The sequence below is a fragment of the Tamandua tetradactyla genome, chromosome 2 (genome assembly GCF_023851605.1).
Source record: "Tamandua tetradactyla isolate mTamTet1 chromosome 2, mTamTet1.pri, whole genome shotgun sequence".
Taxonomy (NCBI): domain Eukaryota; kingdom Metazoa; phylum Chordata; class Mammalia; order Pilosa; family Myrmecophagidae; genus Tamandua; species Tamandua tetradactyla.
This window is the reverse complement of record NC_135328.1, coordinates 10,597,722-10,621,814: the sequence shown is the minus strand read 5'-3', so window position 1 is coordinate 10,621,814 and position 24,093 is coordinate 10,597,722. Positions and strand designations below refer to the sequence as shown.

General features: G+C 36.8%; 1 protein-coding gene across 8 annotated transcripts in view; it reads right to left on the bottom strand.

Annotated features, from left to right (window-relative positions):
• The window catches only part of SHC3 (SHC adaptor protein 3), a 238,360-nt gene that overhangs the window by 99,343 nt on the left and 114,924 nt on the right, over window positions 1–24,093 (bottom strand). For 5 of the 8 annotated variants that reach the window (XR_013167290.1, XR_013167289.1, XR_013167291.1 and 2 more), the window contains one exon: window positions 19,847–19,926. The exons of 1 other annotated variant lie outside the window; for it this stretch is intronic. The gene's annotated coding sequence lies outside the window, so the exon portion shown is untranslated. The remainder of the gene's footprint in view (window positions 1–19,846; window positions 19,927–24,093) is intronic. 2 more of the 8 variants (XR_013167295.1, XR_013167294.1) reach the window with 2 other exon arrangements.

Genomic DNA, 24,093 nt, shown 5'->3' with positions numbered 1-24,093 from the left:
ACGCTCGGAAAATTAAAGATATGGCCCAGTCAAAGGAACAAACCAATAGTTCAAATGACATACAGGAGCTGAGACAACTAATGCTGAATATACGAACAGAAATGGAAAACTTCTTCAAAAACCAAATCAATAAATTGAGGGAGGACATGAAGAAGACATGGGCTGAACAAAAAGAAGAAATAGAAAATCTGAAAAATCAAATCACAGAACTTATGGGAGTGAAGGACAAAGAAGAAAAAATGGAAAAAACAATGGATACCTACAATGGTAGATCTAAAGAGACAGAAGCTACAATTAGTGAACTGGAGGATGGAACATCTGAATTCCAAAAAGAAACAGAAACTATAGGGAAAAGAATGGAAAAACTTGAGCAGGGGATCAGGGAACTGAATGACAATATGAAGCGCACAAATATACGTGTTGTGGGTGTCCCAGAAGGAGAAGAGAAGGGAAAAGGAGGAGAAAAACTAATGGAAGAAATTATCACTGAAAATTTCCCAACTCTTATGAAAGACCTAAATTTACAGATCCAAGAAGTGCAGCGCACCCCAAAGAGAATAGACCCAAATAGGCGTTCTCCAAGACACTTACTAGTTAGAATGTCAGAGGTCAAAGAGAAAGAGAGGATCTTGAAAGCAGCAGGAGAAAAACAATCCGTCACATACAAGGGAAACCCAATAAGACTATGTGTAGATTTCTCAGCAGAAACCATGGAAGCTAGAAGACAGTGGGATGATATATTTAAATTACTAAAAGAGAAAAACTTCCAACCAAGGCTTCTATATCCAGCAAAATTGTCCTTCAAAAATGAAGGAGAAATTAAAACATTTATAGACAAAAAGTCACTGAGAGAATTTGTGACCAAGAGACCAGCTCTGCAAGAAATACTAAAGGGAGCACTAGAGTCAGATACGAAAAGACAGAAGAGAGAGGTATGGAGTAAAGTGTAGAAAGAAGGAAAATCAGATATGATATATATAATACAGAAGCCAAAATGGTAGAGGAAAATATTATCCAAACAGTAATAACACTAAAAGGTAATGGACTGAATTTCCCAATCAAAAGACATAGAATGGCAGAATGGATTACGACCCAGCAATACCACTACTAGGTATCTACTCAAAGGACTTAAGGGCAAAGACACAGACGGACATTTGCACACCAGTGTTTATAGCAGCATTATTTACAATTGCAAAGAGATGGAAACAGCCAAAGTGTCCATCAACAGACGAGTGGCTAAACAAACTGTGGCGTATACCTACGATGGAATATTATGCAGCTTTAAGACGGACTAAACTTATGAAGCATGTAATAACATGGATGGACCTAGAGAACATTATGCTGAGTGAGTCTAGCCCAAAACTAAAGGACAAATACTGTAAGGTCCCACTGATGTGAACCGACATTCGAGAATCAGCTTGGAATATATCATTGGTAACAGAGACCAGCAGGAGTTAGAAACAGGGTAAGATAATGGGTAATTGGAGCTGAAGGGATACAGACTGTGCAACAGGACTAGATACAAAAACTCAAAAATGGACAGCACAATAATATCTAAGTGTAATGTAACTATGTTGGAACACTGAATGAAGCTGCACCTGAAATATGGTTTTTGTTTGTTTGTTTGTTTGTTTGTATCTTCTGTTTTTGTTTTTTTCTTTTTCCTTTTTATATATATATATATTTTATTAGTATTATTATTTTAATTCTCTTGTCTATATTAACATTCTATATCTTTTTCTGCTGTTTTGCTAGTTCTTTTCCTAAATCGATGCAAATGTACTAAGAAATGATGATCATACATCTATGTGATGATACTAAGAATTACTGAGTGCATGTGTAGAATGGAATGATTTCTAAATGTTGTGTTAATTTCTTTTCATTTTTTTGATTAATTAAAAAAAATTTTTTAAAATTGGAAAAAAAATAAAAGCACATAGTAGATTCAGGAAAAAAATAAATAAATAATAGAGGAAAAAATGTTAAAATAAATTCAGTTTGAAATACTAGCGATCAATGAAAGGGAGGGATAAGGAATATGGTATGTAAAAATTTTTTTTCTTTTTCTGTTTTTGTTTTTTTTTTCTGTTGCCTTTTTATTTCTTTTTCTGAATTGATGCAAATGTTCTCAGAAATTATCATGATGATGAATATGCAACTATGTGATGATATTGTGAATTACTGATTATATATGTAGAATGGAATGAGCATATATTACGGATGTTTGTGTTTCTTGTAATTTCTTTTTAATTAATAAAAAATTATTAAAAAAAAAGCTATCTACTTGGAGGCAGAAATAGGATCATATTTATTATTCAATAATATATATATCTCTCCTTTGATATTTTAAGTATTAAAGAATATTCAACTAAATTATAGGAAATTATAGCTTGGCTAATTGAATTTACTTTTCGGTGTTTTAAAGACTCTACCCCAAAAGGAGTTATAAAATGCTAATTTTAAAATAATCTAACAAATCTTCATTTTTCAACATTATAAATAGTAAATGAAAACTTGAAGAGACAGGACATTGTACAGAAACATTATACTCAAACTCAGAAAGTTGTGTTTTCTAAAATAAGTGACTTCCATACTTTTAAGCAGATACAGATTCATTACTTTTTATTTAAAGGACCGTGGGAAAAGAAAGAAAAGAAAAATGATAAAACACAACTTTTTCCACATGGAGGTTGTCTAATTGTATCTTCTGAACAGACACTATTAGCAGCTGCTTTTTCTGCTGCTTCAGTTTTAGTTATTTCCTTCGAGTCCTGAAAATTCAAGATTTCAACAAACATTGAGTACCTACTATGTGCTGGGACATGAGGTCCCTATAGTATCCTCTGCACTGCCTGCTCTCATCGTGGACCATTGGAGAACTCCTTACCTGAGATTCTCAAGGAAATGCAAAACTCAAGTTTATAAGATAACTTGGATCAATTCTCAATATATTTAGATACTTTAGATATTGTTATATTTCAATAATAAACAGTAAATATTAAGAGCATATAATGACAAGAAAATGCTTGTGATATAAGGAGCAAAAGATTAAAATATCTATTTATATAGAATCTGAGCACTATTATAGCAAAAATGCATATAAATGGAACAATTACAAAATGTATGATATATGCATAATGGGAATGCCAGAAAGAGAAAAAGAACAGAAGAAATATTTGAAGTAATAATGGTTCATAATTTTCCAGAATTAATGACCCAGAAGCTTAGGAACACCAAACAGGATAAATACCCAAAAAAATGTACACATAGGCATATCATATTCAAACTTCAGAAAATCAAAGACAAAGAGAAAATCTTGAAAGAAGCAAAAGAAAAAGAAACACCTTACCAATAAAGGAACAAGGAATAAAATTACACTGAACTTCTCTTCACAATCCAAGCAAGCAGGAATAGAATAGAATGAAATACTTAGGGTTGAAAGAAAAAACCACTAACCTAGAAATCTGTATCCAGTGAAATTATTCTTCAAAAATGAAGGAGAAATAAAGGCCTTCTCAGACAAATAAAAATTGAGGGAATTTGTTGCCAGCTGACCTGCTTTGCAAGAAATATTAAAAGAAGTCATTCAGAGAAAAGGAAAGTGATATGTCAGAAGCTTTTATCTACAATAAGAAAGAGCATTAGAGAAGGTATAAATTAAGTTAGAATATTTTAACTCATGAAGCAGTATATTGCTCTGCAAAAGTGGATGTAAGTTAGCTGGAAATGCATATTGCAAGTTCTAGGGCAACTGCTGAAAAAAATTTTGATGAAATAAAATTGGTGTGTAAGAAAGGAGAGAAAGCGAAATCATATTAAATGCTTAGTTAAAAGCATGAAGGCAGGGCGGGTCACGGTAGCTCAGCAGACAGAGTTTCGCCTGCCATGCAGGAGACCCGGGTTCAATTCCCCGTGCCTGCCCATGCAAAAAAAGAACAAAAAAACAAAACAAAACACATAGAAGGTAGAGAGTGGAAGACAAAAATAAAAGAAACAAAGAACAAGGGCAACAAAAGAAAATAGTTACAAATATGGTATCTATTAATCCAACTGTATTATAATTGCTTTAATGTGAATGGTCTAAATATACCAATTAAAAGACAGAGATTGTCAGTGTTGTCTACAAGAAACTTAGTTTTGAAGTAAGGACAAGATTAAAAGTAAAGAAGTGAACCAGCCCATGCACATCCCAAACAAGCAAACAAGCAAACAAAAAACCAAACAAACAAAAATTCAACAAATGGTGCTACAATAAAAGAATACACAAATGGAAAAAGAATGGAATGTGACCCCCTGCCACACAGCATACGAAAAAAAAAAAAAGTAAAGGAGTGAAGAAAGGCATACCATGTTAACACTAATAAAATAAAAAAAAGTTGGACCACCTATATTAATTTCAGACAAATAAAACTTCAGACAAAGGAAAATTATCAGGGGTGAAGGAGGCATTACATAATGATAAAAGAGTCCATTCTCCAAGAAGACCTCACAATCCTAAATGGGCATGTGCCTAACAACAGAGCATCAAATTATGCAAGGCAATAACTAATAGAACAGCAAGGAGAAATAAATGAATTCACTATTATAAAACCATTCTACCAGTAATTGACAGATCCAGCTGTCCAAAAATCAGTAAGGATATAGTTGAACTCAGCAATACCATCAATCAACGGAATGTAATTGACATTTATACATTTACTGAATACTTTTTCCAGTAAAAACAGAATATACATTCTTCTCAAGCTCATATGGAACATTCACCAACATATATCACATTCTGGGCCATAAAACATTTATCTTGTTAAATTTGAAAGAACAGAAATCATACAAAGTATACTCTCTGACCACAGTGGAGTTAAACTGGGAATTAATAACAGAAAAATAGCTGGAAAATTCCAAAACATTTAAAGATTAAGCAACACACCTCTAAATAACATATGTGACAAAAAAAGTTTCAAGAGAAACCAAAAAATATTTTGAACTAAATGAAAATGAAAAAAAACCTTATCAGAATTTATGGAATGCAGCAAAAGCAAGATTGAGAGAGAAATTTGCTTTGAAAGCATAATTTGGAAAAGAAAAAAAAAAGACCTAAAATCAATAATCTAAGTTTCCACATCAGAAAATAAGAGCAATTTAAATCCGAAGTAAGTGGAAGAAAAGAAATAATAAATTGAAAACAAGAAATAGGGAAAAGTCAATGAAACCAAAAGCCAGTTCTTTGAAAAGTTGATAAACTTCCTGCCAGGCTAACCAAAAAAGAAGAGAGAAACAAAGTAATAATATTAGAAATGAAAGAGGTTCTATAACTACTGATGCCATGAACATTAAAAAAAATAATGAAAGAATATTATGAATAACTTTATGTCCACGAATTTGGTAAATTTGGGACCAATTCAATGTCTATCAAAACTCACACAAGAAAAAATAGATCATCTGAACAGACCTATATCTATTAAAGAAATTTAATCAATAAATAACCTCCCAAAATGGAAAGCACCTGAATCAGATGGTTTCACCAGTGAATCATAGTTCTCTTTTAATGAAGAAATGATACCAATTCACTACAAACTTCCAGAGAAGAGAAGCAGAGGGAGTATTTCCTAACTTAGTCCATGAGGCCAGATTACCTTACTGCCAAGGCAGACAAAAGCAATTGAAGAAAGAAAAATGGCATATCAATATCTTTCATGAGCATAGATGCAAAGATCCTCAATAAAATATTACTAAATGAAATCCAACAATGTATGAAAAGAATTATACTTCATGATCAAGTTGTATTTATTCCAAGTATACAAGGTTTTCTCAACATTCAAAAATCAATATATGTTATTTATCACATCAGTAGACTAAAGAAGAAAAGCCATATGATCATATCAGTAGATGCAGAAAAAGCATATGCACTAAAAAAAAACTAGCACTCATTCATGAGGAAAATTCTCAACAAACTACAAATAGAGGGAAACTTCCTCAGCCTGGCAAAGAACATCAACAAAAAAACTATAGCTAATGCTTAATGTAAAGAAACTAGAAATATTCTTCTTAAGATCAGGAAAAAGGCAAGAATATCCCCTCACCACTCCTATTCAACATTGCACTGAAAGTCCTAGCTAATAAGACAAGAAAAGCTAATGAAAGATATACAGATTGAGAAAGAAGAAATCAAGCTACCTTTCTTCGCAGATGATATATAATCATCTATGTAGAAAATCTCCCCAAACTGATAAGAAACTGGAATAGTGAAACTATTCTTTCTATATGATATTATAATGGCAGATACATACGGGCTTTAGTAACTAATAAAATATGAGTATTATTCATCAATTGTAACAAATATACCATACTCAGGAAAGATGTAAATATCAGGAAAATCTGTTGGGGGGAGGGAATATGGGAACTTTCTGTGCTTTCTGCTCAATTTGTCTGTAACCAAAAACCACACTAGAAAGTAAGTTCTGTTAATTTAAAAATGCATATGTAAAATATATCACAGTAACTAAATCATCAAATTTTTCATCATCAATACTGGGACAAACTGACATCATGTACCTGTTAATATGGTATAATGATAAGAGCACAATAATTTCTATTGTTTACTTCCAAAAAATGCATAATCTAAAACTAATCATGAGAAAGCAACATATAAATTAAAAGTGAGGGAAATTCTATAATATAATTGGCATGTACTTATAATGTGTCAATATCAAGAAAGAAAAAGAAAGGCTGAAGAACTCTTCCAAATTAAAGAATACTAAAGAGACATGATAACTAAATGCAATGCATGATCCTGAATTGAATCCTGAACTGGGAAATAAAAAACAGTTATGAATGACACTATTGGGACAATTGATGAAATTTGGATATGGACAGTACATTAGGCAATGCTGTTCTAATTAAAGTTCCTGATTTGGTAATTGTGCTGTGGATATGTAAGCAAAGGTCATTGTTCTCAGGAAATACACACTTAAGTATTTATGGCTAAAAAGGTACAACACTTAATTCTCAAATGACTCAGAAAAAATGTATATATAGAGAGACCATTTAATCAAATCGAACAAAATTGGTGAATCAAAAGAAGAGGTATGCAAGTACTCTTTATCCTAATCTTACACTCTTCCTCTTAGCTTAAAAACATATAAAAAATATACAAATATAACAAGTTCTAGAAGTGCATTAAAAATGAAGGAAATGTTCGTTTCCCAATGCCTGCCCATGCCAAGAAAAAAAAGAAAGAGATGCTATGTTTAATCAAATTAAAGATGCAACTGATTGTAAAACTGGTCATATTTTGTATTCCATAACTAAAGAAAAATACAGCCAATTAAACTATAACACAATACTTTCTTATCACTTAGACCTTTTACACATTTGAGAGAACTCGTTTGGATTAATGCATAAATTTTTATTATATTTCAATCTTCTGCATGCATAAAAATGAATGTGTGTGAAACAGATAGGTTAAAGTATTCCTCAAACTTCTTCACCTTCTGGACCCAACCTTTCTGAGTCATTTTGTGATTCAGCTGTGAACGCCTATACTTTTCTTCATGGTATCATCCACTGAGTCATCAAGAATGTAGGTGATACGCTAGTTTTGCAAAAGAGTGCTCCGTAGTTATCTCCAGTATTTTTTTTCCAAGCCACTGATGCCCATTCTGCATGCCTGAGTGCTTGACCTTTCCAGAGGGATCAGTGGAATGATTTCAGCCAACGTCAAGGACTCGTGTTTCTTCAATTGGTTGGTGGACTAACTACTCATCCAGTGTCAAAGTTATTTAACTGAGCTAGACGACCATGACCGTATATGCTCCATAATGACAACAACCTCACGACGCCCACTGCCCTGGCAGAAGGAGATGTTAAGGTTCCACTGATTATAAGATGCATCTAGATTCCAGAGATAGTAACATGTGAAAGCGTGCATCTTTTTGAAATAGGGCAGCTTAAAATAGTAACAGTGTTGGGATGTGGCCAGGAGATTATACTGCTTCTGTACATTTCCAGATACATTCCAATTTCATACATGAAATTAGCACATGCTAATTTGTTGATGTTATTGTGTTAGTTTTATAATCAGAATAAAAGAAGGAACACATTTTTGAGCTGCAAAATAGAGTCATTTCATCTAAATTTCATGCTCAATTTTTACACTGGCACACCCTACATATCCTAAGGGACAACATTATCCAACCATTAGATTGGGTCTAAGAAATTCATTTACTGCAAAATGCAATTGACCCAATAAATATTAATCAAAGGACTGCGAGGGGTAAAAATAAGCCAGACTCAGGTATAGCCATCAGAGACGTAAGGACTTGGTAGGAAAGGCAAGGTACCATGTTGATTCTATTGATCTAAGATATACTGTTTTCATACTTCAACATATCTCAAATCATTGTGGACCAGGCAGCTTTCATGATGAATTATCTTTTCCTAAACACACACATCAAAACTTGCATAATGGGTGTCCTTCATTTGGAAGAAAGTTCCAGAGACAATAGTGGAGCGCCCTCTTTAAAGTCAGGTTCATTGAGATATAACTTATGTGGGGCAAAAATCCACCCCATTTAGATGTTCAGTTCTATGAATTTTGAAAAGCGCATATAGTCATGTAACCATCACCATGTCAAAATTTAGGGTAATTCTATTACCTCAAAAGTTTCCCCCATACCCATTTTGTAGTCAATCCCCTTCCTTCACCTCCAAACCCTGGCAACTGGTGGTCCGATTTCTGTCTTGATAGTTTTGACCTTTTCCAGAATATTATACAATGGAACCTTTATATATCATGGAGCCTTTAGCATGTGGTCGCTATAGTATGTGGCCTTCGTGCCGGGCTTCCTTTACTTGTCATAATGCTTTTGAGATTCATCCATGAGGCATGTATCAGAATTTTGTTGCCTTTCATTGCTGAATAATATTTCATTGTATTGATCTACAGCAATTGGTGTGTCAATTCTCCAGCAGATGGATATTTGGATTGTTTCCAGTTTGAGGCAATTATGTATAAAGCTGCTATGAATATCCATATTATACAGGATTTTGCTGAAAGGGGATATGTTTTCAATTCTCTTGGAAAAATATCTAGTATTCCTAGATCATAAGGTAAGTGACTATTTAACTTTATAAGAAATTGCCAAACTGTTTTCCAAAATGGCCATACTATTTTGCATTACCGGTAGCAAAGTCTGAGATTTGCAGCTTTACCATATCATTGACAAACCTTGGTATTCTTAAGATATTTTGTTTTGTTTGCCATTCCAGGTAAGTGTGTAGTGCTACCTCTGTTGGTTTCAATTTGCATTTCCAGATAACAAATGAAGTTGAGCATCTTTTCATGTGCTTATTTATCACCCATATCTGTTCTTTGTTAAAGTGCATTCCAAATCATTTCCCAAATTTTAAAAACCTTATTTCTTTCTTTATGATTGAACTGTATACTTTATTTCTGTATTCTGGGTACAAGTGCTTTATCAGATGTATTCTGTGTAAATATTTCATCCAGTGAGTGGTTTGTCTTTTTATTCTTTTAACAGTGGCTTTCAAAGAGAAAAATTTTAATTTTGATGAAGCCAATTTGTCAGCTTTTTCTGTTATGGTTTGCCTAATCCAAGGTCACAAAATTTTCTCTCATGTTTCATGGTTTTCAGTTTTATAGTTTTATAGAAGTCATATAGTTTTAAGATTTACATTTAGATTTATGATCCATTTCAAGTTAATTCTGTATATAGTGTTAGATATGAATAATTTTTTTTCTTTTTTACATATGGATATCCAGTTGCTTGAACAGCATTTGATAAAGAGATTATCTATTTATTTGGTGCAAAATGTATATTTTCTGAGGCACACTATCTAATTTAACTTGTATGGTCAGTTTATTTGAACACCATAATTACATGGAACCTTGAATCACAAGTGAGACCTTGTTGGTTTGTACAGGTTAGTGTGATGCCCTGATATATCCAGAGTGATTTGGGAAGAGAATAAAAAGTATTTGCAAAGTTCCCTTGAAAGACTGGGGGAAAAGAAAGAAATAATAAACTCCCCCACCTGGAGAATTCTGATAGTCTCCCAAGCAGTGGGGACAACCAATTAAACAGGCTGAGCCCTCAGACTTGGGCCTTGCCCTTATGAAACTTATTCCTGCAAAGGAGAAACTAAGATTACTTATAATTATGCCTATAAGTCACCTCCAGAGAACCTCTTTTTTTTTTAATTTTTTTTATTAATTAAAAAAAGAAAAAAGAAAAGAAATTAACACAACATTTAGAAATCATTCCATTCTACACATGCACTCAGTAATTCTTAGTATCATCACATAGATGTATGATCATCATTTCTTAGTACATTTGCATCGATTTAGGAAAAGAACTAGCAAAACAGCAGCAAAAGATACAGAATGTTAATATAGACAAGAGAATTAAAATAATAATACTAATAAAAAATATATATATATATATAAAGGAAAAAGAAAAAAACAAAAACAAAAGATACAAACAAACAAACACAAAAAACTATATTTCAGGTGCAGCTTCATTCAGTGTTCCAACATAGTTACATTACACTTAGGTATTATTGTGCTGTCCATTTTTGAGTTTTTGTATCTAGTCCTATTGGACAGTCTGTATCCCTTCAGCTCCAATTACCCATTATCTTACCCTGTTTCTAACTCCTGCTGGTCTCTGTTACCAATGATATATTCCAAGCTGATTCTCGAATGTCGGTTCACATCAGTGGGACCATACAGTATTTGTCCTTTAGTTTTGGGCTAGACTCACTCAGCATAATGTTCTCTAGGTCCATCCATGTTATTACATGCTTCATAAGTTTAGTCTGTCTTAAAGTTGCATAATATTCCATCGTAGGTATACGCCACAGTTTGTTTAGCCACTCGTCTGTTGATGGACATTTTGGCTGTTTCCATCTCTTTGCAATTGTAGATAATGCTGCTATAAACACTGGTGTGCAAATGTCCGTCTGTGTCTTTGCCCTTAAGTCCTTTGAGTATATACCTAGCAGTGGTATTGCTGGGTCGTAATCCATTCTGCCAGTCTATGTCTTTTGATTGGGAAATTCGGTCCATTAACTTTTAGTGTTATTACTGTTTGGATAATATTTTCCTCTACCATTTTGCCTTTTCCTTCTTTCTGCACTTTACTCCATACCTCTTTCTTCTGTCTTTTCATATCTGACTCTAGTGCTCCCTTTAGTATTTCTTGCAGAGCTGGTCTCTTGGTCACAAATTCTCTCAGTGACTTTTTGCCTATAAATGTTTTAATTTCTCCTTCATTTTTGAAGGACAATTTTGCTGGATATAGAAGTCTTGGTTGGCAGTTTTTCTCTTTTAGTAATTTAAATATATCATCCCACTGTCTTCTAGCTTCCATGGTTTCTGCTGAGAAATCTACACATAGTCTTATTGGGTTTCCCTTGTATTTGACGGATTGTTTTTCTCTTGCTGCTTTCAAGATCCTCTCTTTCTCTTTGACCTCTGACATTCTAACTAGTAAGTGTCTTGGAGAACGCCTATTTGGGTCTATTCTCTTTGGGGTGCGCTGCACTTCTTGGATCTGTAAATTTAGGTCTTTCATAAGAGTTGGGAAATTTTCAGTGATAATTTCTTCCATTAGTTTTTCTCCTCCTTTTCCCTTCTCTTCTCCTTCTGGGACACCCACAACACGTATATTTGTGCGCTTCATATTGTCATTCAGTTCCCTGATTCCCTGCTCAAGTTTTTCCATTCTTTTCCCTGTAGTTTCTGTTTCTTTTTGGAATTCAGATGTTCCATCCTCCAGTTCACTAATTGTAGCTTCTGTCTCTTTAGATCTACCATTGTAGGTATCCATTGTTTTTTCCATTTTTTACTTCTTTGTCCTTCACTCCCATAAGTTCTGTGATTTGTTTTTTCAGATTTTCTATTTCTTCTTTTTGTTCAGCCCATGTCTTCTTCATGTCCTCCCTCAATTTATTGATTTGGTTTTTGAAGAGTTTTTCCATTTCTGTTCGTATATTCATCATTAGTTGTCTCAGCTCCTGTATCTCATTTGAACTATTGGTTTGTTCCTTTGACTGGGCCATATCTTCAATTTTCCGAGCGTCATCCATTATTTTCTGCTGTTGTCTGGGCATTTGATCAGATTTCCCTGGGTGTGGGACCCGGCTGGTTGAAAGGTTTTTCTGTGAAATCTCTGGGCTCTGTTTTTCTTTTCCTGCCCAGTAGGTGGCGCTCGTGGCACTCGTCTGTCCGCGGGTCTCACAAGTAAAAGATGCTGTGGCTCCTTTAACTTGCCAATCCGAATCTCGCAGTCGGCCCAGGAAACCGCGCGTGGAGGGGGGGTCGCCGGCCGCCGCGGCTTGGGGGAGTGCCGGTCCAAATTGCCCAGCTGGCCCGAGACGCCAAGCGTGGCGGGAGGGCCCCGCTATCCAACGTTCCCAGTCAGACCGGGGAGCCACGTGCATGGAGGGGATCCCAGTCGCCAGCCGCCCCGGCGGGGAAAACGCGCGCCCCTCGGGTATCTCACCACAGCGGATTTTCCCTGCCCGTTCAGCTGTTCCAGAATGGTGTACGCTGTCTTTTTGGTCTCTGTCATGGCTCCGGGAGCTGTTTCGTATTGTTTCTGTTTCTTTAGTTGCTGTTCTGGAGGAGGAACTAAGACCCGCGCATCTTACTAAGCCGCCATCTTCTCCGAAAGTCCCCAGAGAACCTCTTTTGTTACTCAGATGTAGCCTCTCTCTCTAAGCCAACTCGGCAGGTAAACTCACTGCCCTCCCTGCTACTTGAGACATAACTCCAAGCGTGTAAATCTCCCTGGCAACATGGGACAGAAATCCCGGGGATGAGCCTGGAGCTGGCATTATGGGATGGAGAATCCCTTCTTGACCAAAAAAGGAAAGAGAAATGACATAAAATGAAGCTTCCATGGCTGAGGGATTTCAAATAGAATCAAGAGGTCATGCTGGAGGTTTTTAGCTTTTACAGTGTGACCATGTGATTGTGAAAACCCAGCTGATACTCACTTTATCCAGTGTAGGGACAGATGAGAAAAAAAATAAGGACAAATAAATAAATAAATAATAAGGGGGGACAGGGACTATGGGATGTTTTGGGTGTTCTTTTTCATTTTTATTTTTATTTTTATTCGTATATTTTTTGTGTGTAATGAAAATATTGAAAAATTGATTGTGTTGCTGAATGCACTACTATATGATGACACCATGAACCACTGATTGTTCACTTTGGATGATTATGTGGTATGTGAATATATCTTAATAAAATTGAGACTATCCTTTCTCATTAAGTTATCTTAGCATCTTTGTCAAAAATAAATTAACCATAGATGTGTGGGTATATTGCTGGACTCTGTAGTGCATTCCTTTAATTCACGTTTGTCATTTACCACATTGTATTGTTACTATAACTTTTTACTGTGAATCCTCTGACTTTCTGTTTCTTTTACAAAATTGTTTTGACCACACCAGGTTCTTGATTTTTCTATAGACATTTTAGAATCAGCTTGTCAATTTCTACAAAAAGCCTACTGGGGTTTTAATTGGGATTTTGTTAAATGTATAAATCAATTTGGGAAGATTTGACATTTTTAGCAACACTGAGTCTTCTGATCTCTGAACACAGTATATCTCTTCATTTTGTTTAAAGTTTCTCTAATTTCTTCTATTGATAATTAGTAGTTTCTAGGACAGAAATCTTACACTTATTTTGTTACATTTATCCCTATTTCATGTTTTATGTTGTGAATCATCTTTTTAAATTGATCTTTCCAATTGATCTTTGCTAGTGTTTAGAAATACAGCTGATATTTGTATATTGACCTGTATCCTGCAACTTGCTAAACTCACTTATTAGTTCTAGAAGCTTTTGTGTAGATTTTTCAGGATTTACTATGTAGACAAGTATGCTATCTGCAAATAAAGACAGTTTCATTTCTTCCTTTCTCATTTGTATGACTTGTACTTTTTTCTTGCTTTACTGCAGTGGCTAAGATCTTTTTGTGTGTGTGTGTGTGGGCAGGCACCAGGAATCGAACCCGGGTCTCCAGCACAGCAGGCGAGACTCTACCTGCTGAGCCACTGTGGCCCGCCCAGTGGCTAAGATCTTTAGTACAATATGGGACAACAGCAGTGAAAGCAAATATCCTTGCCTTGTTCCTGAAAAGCCTGAAGTTTTTCACCATTAATTATGATGTTAGCTATAGATTTTTTTGTGACTACTCTGTTATCAGATTGAGGAAGTTGCCTTTTATTCCTAGTGTGCTGAGAATTTTTATCATGAATATATGTTGAATTTTTTCAAAGGCTGTCCTGCACCTACTGAGGTTTTCATTTAATGTTTCATTATTAGTGTATTGGTTGGGGAATTACACTGATTAATTGTTTTTTTAAACATGGGCAGGCACCAGGAATCGAACCCGGGTCCTCTGGCATGGCAGGCAAGCATTCTTGCCTGCTGAGCCACCGTGGCCTGCCCCTGATTAATTTTTGAATGTTGAACCAACCTTGTAATTCTTGGCTAAACCATTTTTGTGTATGATATGATATATTCTTATTATTTTGATAGATTGCTGGATTCAATTTGCTAATATATTGTTAGGGTTTTTTGTGACTATGACCATAAAGTGTAATGGTCTGTAACTTTTTCTCTTTTTTTTTTTTTGTAGATGTTTGGTATAATTCACCAATGAAACCAGCTAGCTCTGGAGTTTTCTCTGTGGGGAGATTTCTTTTTTTTAACTATGAATTTAATTTCTTCCACAGATACAAGACCATTCACTTTATCTTTTACTTCCTGAGTGAACTGTTGTAGTTGTGCCTTTCAAGAAATTTGTCGATTTTATCTGTTATAAAATTTATTGGCATAAAATTGTGACTTTTCCTCTATTTTCTTTTTAACAGAAAGAGATTGGTAATTTCTTTGTTCTTGATCAGTTTGGCTAGCAGTTAATCAATTATAGTGCTCTTTTTGAAAAACCAGTCTGGGTTTCAAAGATTTTCTCTATTTTGGGGGGTGTGTGATTTCAATTTCATTGATTTCCAGTGCTCTTAAAGTGACCTAAAGAACAATGAAGAATAAGAAAACCTTAGATAGCAATGATTCTAAGTCATGAAATAGTTCAGTATATTCAGATTCTAACTTTGAAGAAGTTTTAGGAATACCTTTTTTGCATTGCACATATTTTCCTTTTGACAAGTACACAAGAGTTAAAATGATACAAATCTATGCCTGAGAAAAACCCGAAACAGCTTTTGGATTGATTATAAATTGATTCTAAGTGATAAGAAAACATTATGTCATTTTTTTTATTAGAGAAGTAGATTTATAGAACAATCATGCATTCAATATAGGATTCCCGTATACCACCCTATTATTAACTCTTCGCCTGGGTATCGTACATTTGTTACAATTGATGAAAGCACATTTTTATAGTTGTACTATTAACTATAGTCCAAGATTTAATTTAGGATTCACTGTGTAATACAGTTCTATGGAGTTTTTTTAAAACTTTATTCTAGTACCATATATATTCAACCTGACATTTCCCCTTTTATCCACATTCAGACATATATTTCAGTACTATTAGTTAAATATTGTTCTACTGTCATCACCATCCATTGTCAAAACATTTCCACCATTCCTTAAGGAACTCTGTATAGTTTAAGCCTTAACACCTTATTCCCTTTCCTTACTCTGTGGTTTCTGACTCTATGAGTTTGTTTATTCATTATGTAATATTTTAACTAGCAGTGTTTTTCTTTCTTAGTGGTTATAAACCAATGAAGTATTTTTTAATAGATGACATTTTAATGTAAATGAAATACAGTCTGTGGCTTTAGAAATACAATACCGTGTGCAACAAGATAAAATCTCTAGATGAAAACAGGCCATATAGTTTTATAGCTCCGGACAAAGGGAAATACTCCTGAGGCTGAATACTGATCCTGGAGGGGAAGGAGAGTGGGTTGGGAGAATAAGGCAGTAAGTAGTTCAGTTTGGATGGTGCAACAGAAACATAATGATGGATCATGAGAAATCTATTTGGAAAGGTATGTAGGATTAGTCAAGTGGAACGTTTAATGCTAAATTAAGAATTTCTCATTTTATTCTGCAGATAATGGAGAAGCAATGAAGTTTAATGGGAAGTAACATGGCCAAAACTATGTTTCAAGCACACTAACCTATTAACAGGTACAAAGAAAACTGAAGAAGAGATTAGAAGAAAGGAGAGAACTTACTAGTTTCCAAAGAAGAATCAACTAGTGCTGGTAGCTAAGTAAAGGAAAGATGTGAGAGGAGACTACCAGGCTTCTAGTTTCTGAAGAGTGGGTGGGTTGTAGCTATGACAACAATTCAGAGATGCAAACTGACGATGGTAATGGAGGTGAGAATAGTTGGAAGAAAACACAATGGGGGCATTGCAGAGAATATTCTTAAGACTTGTCTCCATGAAAATATACGTTAATAGCCTGCTAGGGTTACAGAATTGAACTGCAAGAGAAAATTCAAAGGTGCTGATAGAGATTTGTGACTCATGAACGTGGACATGCTATTTGAAGCAATGCTATTATCAATATGGAAAGGATATACTAAAATGAAAATACCAATATTAACTAACAAATCTTGAGCCCTTCCATGTACTAGGCATCATGTTAGGTGCTTTTCAGATAATGACACATTATTTCTCAGTCCTCTGAAGGAGGTACCACTGTGATTCCCATTTTAAAGATGGGGAAACTGAGACACAGAGTACTGAAATTAGTTGCACAAGGTCACAGAGCTGGAAAGTAATAGACCCAAACCCAGATAACCTAACTCCAAAGCTGCTATGCTATGCTGCCTCTCTGCCAAGATCCTTGTGGGATCAACAGATCCTTATGGAAGGACATATTTTGGGGATAAATGAACTAAAAGAAAGAGACAAAAAAAAAAGGAGCAATCAGAGAGGTATGTTCCGACACAAATGTGCTTCTGACATGAGGATTATAAATATAACCATACCAGATGGCCCCTAAGGAAAGCATGTGAATGAATGCCACATACTCATTTTATGGATTCTATTTAAGCCATTCTAAGCCACCAAGTTGTCTATGCTCTCAATTTTTAAAATCTCTGGGTGAGTGGGATCACTTGAAAAAAATAAATGGACTAGTTTTCAAAGCCACAGTTTCATAGATGGAAACTGCAAATGGTTTGAGAGTTAAAAATAAATAGAATTCTAGCATACTGGTATCTGGATGAGTAGCATCAATGTTCCCTGAGAACTTGTTAGAAATGCAGATTCAAGGTCTCACCCCAGACCTATTGAATCAGAAACTGTTGTGTTTCTACCATTCTACCACTAAGCAGTCAGGAAAGGTTTTGAGATGTTTTTGTAATTAAGGGCAATGTCCATCTCTCAAATAGTTCCAGCTGGTCTGAGTCAAGTAGCAGTATGAAGAAGATTGTAATAAGTATAGACTGGATTCAGTCTGCTCTGATTCAAACCCCCACCTTGCCACTTTCTAGCTATGTGATCTTAGACAATTTGTTTAAACTTCTGACCTTCAGTTTCCTCATCTCTAGATTGGACCTAACCTGCCTTACCAGGTTACTTAGAAAAGATTACATATGCTTTCAACATTATCTGAAACTATTATGGTGATCTATATAAAATTGCTTACATCTGACCAATATATCTGAAAAATGGCAACTTCATATGGTTCACCTTAATATTTTACTTATGTGTGCCTTTGTGTGTTTATTTTCTCTTTCTCTCCACAATAGGAGGTGTGGGAGTCTAAATTACATACTCCAACATAGAGATGCTCCTCATCTTAATCCACATTCCTGTGGGTGTGTAACCATTGTAAATACGACCTCTTGAAGATGTTATTTTTAGTTAAGGTGTGACCAACTGAGAGTGGATCTTAATCCATATTACTGGAAGCATTATAAAGAGAAGAAACCAGAAACCAGAACTTGAAGAAGAGCATCCAGAAAGAAACCAGAATTCAGTGGAAACCAGAAGAGCAAATTAAAGGAGAAGACCACACCAAGTGATGGGAGGCAAAGATGCAAGCAAAGGAACCCTGAGGATTGTGGCAAGTCAGCACAAGAATGCTCCAGACTCCAGGAGAAAGCAAGCTTTGTTGATTTCTTGATTTGGGACAACTTCTAATCTCAAAACCATGAGCCAATAGATTCTTATTGTTAAGTCAACCCATTATGTGTTATTTATCATAGCAGCCTGGCAAACTAAGACAGAAGATAAACCCTTATGAGGTGTTTTACTCCTAATATCTATTAACAATGACTGGTGTGTGCTCAAATATTTGTTGAATGAATGAATGGAATGATTAGCACAGTGCCTGGAACATAGTAAGTATTCAGTACTAGTGCTACTCTGACCCAAGACTTTCTCCAATCATCCAGGCAGGCTTTCCTGGTTGTCCTAAAGGCATCCTGGCTCCTTGCCCAGGCCTCTGGGAGACATAGATTTTTCAAGAGTTCCCTCACCCTGGTCAACCCAAATCCTCAATCTTTGGTGTGCATTAGAAATGCTGCCCAGAGATGTTAGGCAAGATCCTGGTGTGAGGCCACTTGAGGGGTTCTCAAGAGTAACTCAGACTACATACCATTTATACTTGTAGTCTGGCTTTGGAACCCAACCCCAAGTAGATGCAGTTGCCTTATTCCGATGCTTCCCTTGTGCCCACCACATAGTCAGGGCAAAATCTACCCAGCTTAAATGCTCTGTCCTCTGGGAAGTCTTTCCAGACTCACTCGGGCCAACCAGAACCTTCCTCCTCTGTTTCTGTGGTGAGTCTCACACACCTGTGTTCAAAAGATGTGGCCTATGGCCCTATGTCCCTTGGCCTTTGCCTGGACTCTGGGCCCCGGGGGACTCACCCATGTACCTGGCATAGTCTGGCACACAGCAGCCCTCAACCAGTGCTGATGAAGAAGACACAGGGTGCATAATTATTCCAGCTGGTGTTAGATCTCGAGTAAAGATGGAGAAGCGAGGCGGAAGGACTCAACCTGTTTTATTCCCCAAACCTAGATGCATATGCATGCAGGCAAGCTGGTGTTTTCAGAAAGAATTCTAAACTGAGAAAACACTAAATTCCTCCCTGCCAGGCCTCACCCCACTGTAGCAGAAAGACTGTGAGAGGCATAGCCCTGGGAAATGTGGTTAGAACAAGTAAATTTAGAAAGAAGCAGTACGACTGAAATAAAAAGTTAGCTATCCTTTGGCGTGCAGCTCTGCACATCCTATAGAGAGAGAGAGGTGGGTGAGGAAAGAGGGGAGGGTCTGCTCTTCACACCCAAAATACTCCTTTCTAATTCTGAGGTTCGACTGGGTTCCAAAAGGATTTTTCCACATTTGCCCCTTTTCCTGGCATGTGTGTCTTAAATTAACATTTATTTTGTAGTGCAAAAGGCATCCTGGAATATCACAATCAAGTGGTCTCCTTGAAGAGAGCGGATCTGTGGAGTCAACACAGAGGCCCACAAGCAGAAGTCAGCTTTGTTTTCTATACCCCATTGCAACCCTAAAAGGGTTCACACTCACTTATGCAATGGACTTCCAAACATTGAACCCTTCAGAATTTCTTCCTTTGTGCTTGCTAAGTGAGCAAGCAACCTACTTATCATGTGTCAATTCCTGCCCACTAGTGTGTCACGTAGCATTGATTTCACCCATTGGCAAGGAGAAAGAAACAAACCTGAACTAAAGATATTTGGACATCAATTTGTCCAGTGACTAAAACAAGGTGGTGTAATTGGACTTAAAAGTCATTCCCTGGATTTCCCAGAGATTCCAGAGGCTGAGGAGAACAAGTACCTTACCTGCCTTTCTTCCTTGTATCCATCTTCTACTCCACATGCTTTCTCACAGCCCAAGAGAAGCCCTGATGAGAAGAAAGCTTCTATAAACGACACAAAAATTTTGTTAGTGAAGACGGCCCTTCTTAAAACAGCACCATATAGATCACTTCAATCCCCAAATGTTTGTGTGGTTAAATGTCCATGCAACACAGAAATGTTTGCAACACAAAAATGTTTAAGGCAAGATGGTAAAGGGGTCCCACTGGATGATGGGTGGATGGAAAAGATCCCTCCATTAGCTGATGGCATCCAGCGTGCAACTGGTCAACCCTCTCTTGCAGAGAGTCCAAACATACACATGGCACAAGATGAGGCTCACTCGGTCTTGGGTGAGGCAATCACACATGCAAGGACAGATGCAGCCAGAAATGGAATGGACCTTGATGGATTGGATAGTGAAAGTTTTTACCTGGGATCTTTTATTTTTTGTTTATTTTGAGAGCATTTATTGAATGTTGGAAGCCGGAAACGACCTGAGAACTGAGCTTTACCAAGCCTTCCAGCTCAACTCTGAGAAGAGAGGGTGGGTAGCGTCGTCAAGCTGTGCTGAGGTCATGCTGGGCTCGCCCTCCTTCAGATTGAGGATGACACACTTCATGCATGGGGCCAGCGAGGAGACCACCCCCGAGCTGAAGTCTCACAATTCAGAAAAGCGTGAATTGAGGGACGATGTTCCCTTTTTATTTATATGGTCAGGACTTACTTGCTACTTTGTTCAAACTCAGAGCCCTGTAACTCCTGATTCTTGACAATTTCAGACCAATATCATATGGTCACATGTCCACCTTCTCACCAAAGCCCTTGGTGTAAAACATCAAACAGAAAAGATCCTAACCTTATGGTGTTCAATCGCACTCACCAGGAGATGGTTTGTTCATGTGTTCACTTACACCTCTACCTCATTGCTTTAATAATTTGAGAGGACCATTACCAGCTTACAGTAATGTCAACTTAATATGCACATTCTACTATCAGTAAATAAAATTCTCCCAAGATCTAAGCAATTATGCTGAACAAAAAACAAAAAGGAAACATTTTCCTAAAAGAAAGATGTTTTGGGGGTGCAAAGGTAGTTCAATGGTAGAATTCTCCCCTGCCTTGCAGGAGACTTGGGTTTGATTCCTGACCCATGTACTTCCCAAAACAAACAAACAAACAAAAAACAAAACTTCACCAAATGGTGTTGCAATAATGGGATACTTACATGGAAAAAGAATGAAATGTGACCCCCACCATATAGCATTAAAAAAAAAAAGATGTTATCCTTTTACAGACTTTGATTTTGGTTTAAAGGAAAACTAAAACTAAAAACTAAAGGAATTTTATGCTTGCTCCTGAAGAATTAAAAAAAAAATTCTGAAGCTGTGTCCTCACATTTACATATGCAAAGTGAAATCCTAGGGAGTGCAACACATTCCATGGGGGAGCAGACGGGACAAAGGGGCACATGTATAAGTATGGGTCAGATAAACTCAAAGGCAGATTCTCCAAGGCCGGTTGAAATGATAACTTTTACAATAGGAAAGCAAAAAAAAAAAAACTTAAAATAGATTCAGTTATTCACCACCCACAATTTGAAACAGCAGGTTTATGTTGGGCCCTGGACAATTTATGACAAATCCATCTACAGCTTGCTCTACAACTGTGGCCAAGCCATATATGGCTGAGTCTACACATCTGCCTGACCCTTGGAGGAAAGCAAACATGACAGATGTGTGACAAACCTTAACAGAGCTGGAAGTCAGCTGGGATCATTGACAGCCAAACGTACCCGGCAGATGTTTGCATTTTTTATTGTTGTGGAAGGATCACCTCGTTGAGTATACTGGGTTAGATTGGGTATATATTTATAGCCTTCCATCTTCTAAAAGTGGTTTAAAGTGACTTCCAAAGAGACAAAAATGAAACACAATAAAATGAAATTAAAATAAGGATGTGAGTCAATCAAAGTAAAGAAGAAAAGAAGGTAAGGCCAGGCTAGGTCTAGTGACTCAGGGCATACTGGTTGTTTCTGATCGATCACAAAGGCTGTTCTGAGCAAAGAGGATTCACAGCCCCCACAGAGCATGGACAAGCCAGGAGAAGCAGGTTCACTCCAAGTACTAAGACAAAGGAGAACATTTCCCCTGGAGTTCCCTTATGTGATGTGGCAAGCCCCACTATTACAAAAAATGCCATAACAGTCGAAACCATCCCTCAGTGAGAGCTGAGAGCCACTGCATAGAGAGGAATTCTCTCTGAAAGGCACTTAGTGCCGTCCAGACAGCAAGTTCTCTGAAGATCAAGCCCAGGATTGACCAGACCCAGAATAGTGGTTTTAAGTGTTTATAGCCAGAATAACTTTGCACGGAAACCCAATGTTGTAACTCCAGATAAAAGCAGAGATCTTTGATTGAGTCAGGGCTGATCTTGCTTCGTGCCCCATCTCCTCCAGGCTAACACCAACCTAAGATCCCTCCCTGAGGCCCCTCAGGGCTCCCCAACATGGTATGAAATCCATGCATCTACAACATTTGTTTTCTTATTGTGTTTCACAGGCAATTAAATGGCATTGTGGGGGTAGAGGGGAGAGAGGGCAGTTCTCCAGTCAAGCAAGTTTGGGAAACACTAGAATAAGCTAAATTTCACAGGTTCTGTACGGTAAGATCTCTATATAGCCTTTATACTGCAAAGGTGGGAGGAAGGGATTTTGTATGCTGCTTTCCAGAATCATATTGACCAGACATCCCTGGGGGCGGGATAAGATCTCAGGGGACTTGTCTTCTGTAGAAGCTATTTAAAGAAACACAGACCCACGGGCATGCATGTCTGTCTTTTGGGCAATCTTTCACAAGCATTGAATCTCTTGGCTGAGAGCTTGACGTTCACTGGGCCATAGTGAGTCCAAGGCTAAGCCCTGGCCAGAGCCTGGGACAACTTCCTTGCCTGGCTGATTTCTCTATGCTACACCATCAGTAGAAGGACCCAGGAGGGAAGCAGTGACTGCCGGTGATACAGTGATTGTCACCTCCTCTACAATTTCATTTGCCCACTTGCTTGCGTACAGGAGTTTCTTGGAAGACCTACCAAGCCGAATACTAGTTCATGCAATGAAACCCAGCAAACACCTAAACAGAGCGTCCACTATGCCAGGACTGTCCCATGGACCTCTGAGGTTGAAACTGTTTTATATCTCACAACAGCCACTGAGGATAGATATTATTCTCACACCTACCTTATAGGTGTACAAATCGAAGCCAATGGAGAAATTGGTAGAGCCGGGAGCTATGCTCCAGCAGTCCAATCACCAGCAGACATGTTCATCACCACGGAGGCCATTTACTAATTTCAGCAAGTCACCCAGTTCCTCTGCCCAACCCACTCCTAATATAAGGCTTTTAACAGCCACTGCAGCAACTAAGCATCTAATCAGAGGGCAACTTTACTGGGTTATTTTTAAAATTATCTTTTAGTAAGATATCAGTAACCCATGTGCAGTGCTATTGAAAATGCCACAAGAAATCTAAACTCAGATGCCAGGAACTACATAGAAGGGGTCCTGAAAAAAAAAGACACATGATACAACTGTCAGAGCCTCCAAAAGAGACTCAAAATGATGGGACAAAAAAGTTGGGACTGATCATTTGCTTATAAAAATATATTTTTTTTATAAAAGGCATTTCTGGGGTCCCTTTGGAAACAGGTGTTCTTAGGGCCTTATACTATAACTTAATTACAACTTTAGATTTTCCTGCAATCCCTCAAGAATTCCTTTAGTATATAGAGTAATATGTAATGGTAGCGTTTAATTTTACATCTGTATAAAGCTCAATTACCACCTAGATGCCACAAGCACCACAGTGGGGCAGATATACGAAGTCACTGCTGTGTATTGTTCTTGTAGATGTAAAGCATTTGCTTCTGACATTGATTTGTCAAGTACAGGTGGTCTTTAACTATTAACTAGAATAAGAAACCCATCTCATATGATCAAAACAAGGCAAGAGAGAATGAAAACCATTTTCAAAAAGTCTAATAGAGCTCAAAGGCAATTATTATGCATCCAGAATTCCACACCAAGTTTTTGAAATCCAAAAACAGTACTCCAATCACATATTATGCTGGCTCATCTTTGCTAAAATTTCAATGCAATAGGATTGGAGAAAGATGCTGAACTTCCAAACCCTGCATTCTTCTCCAATTTTAGTATTAATTCTGTCCATTGGGGT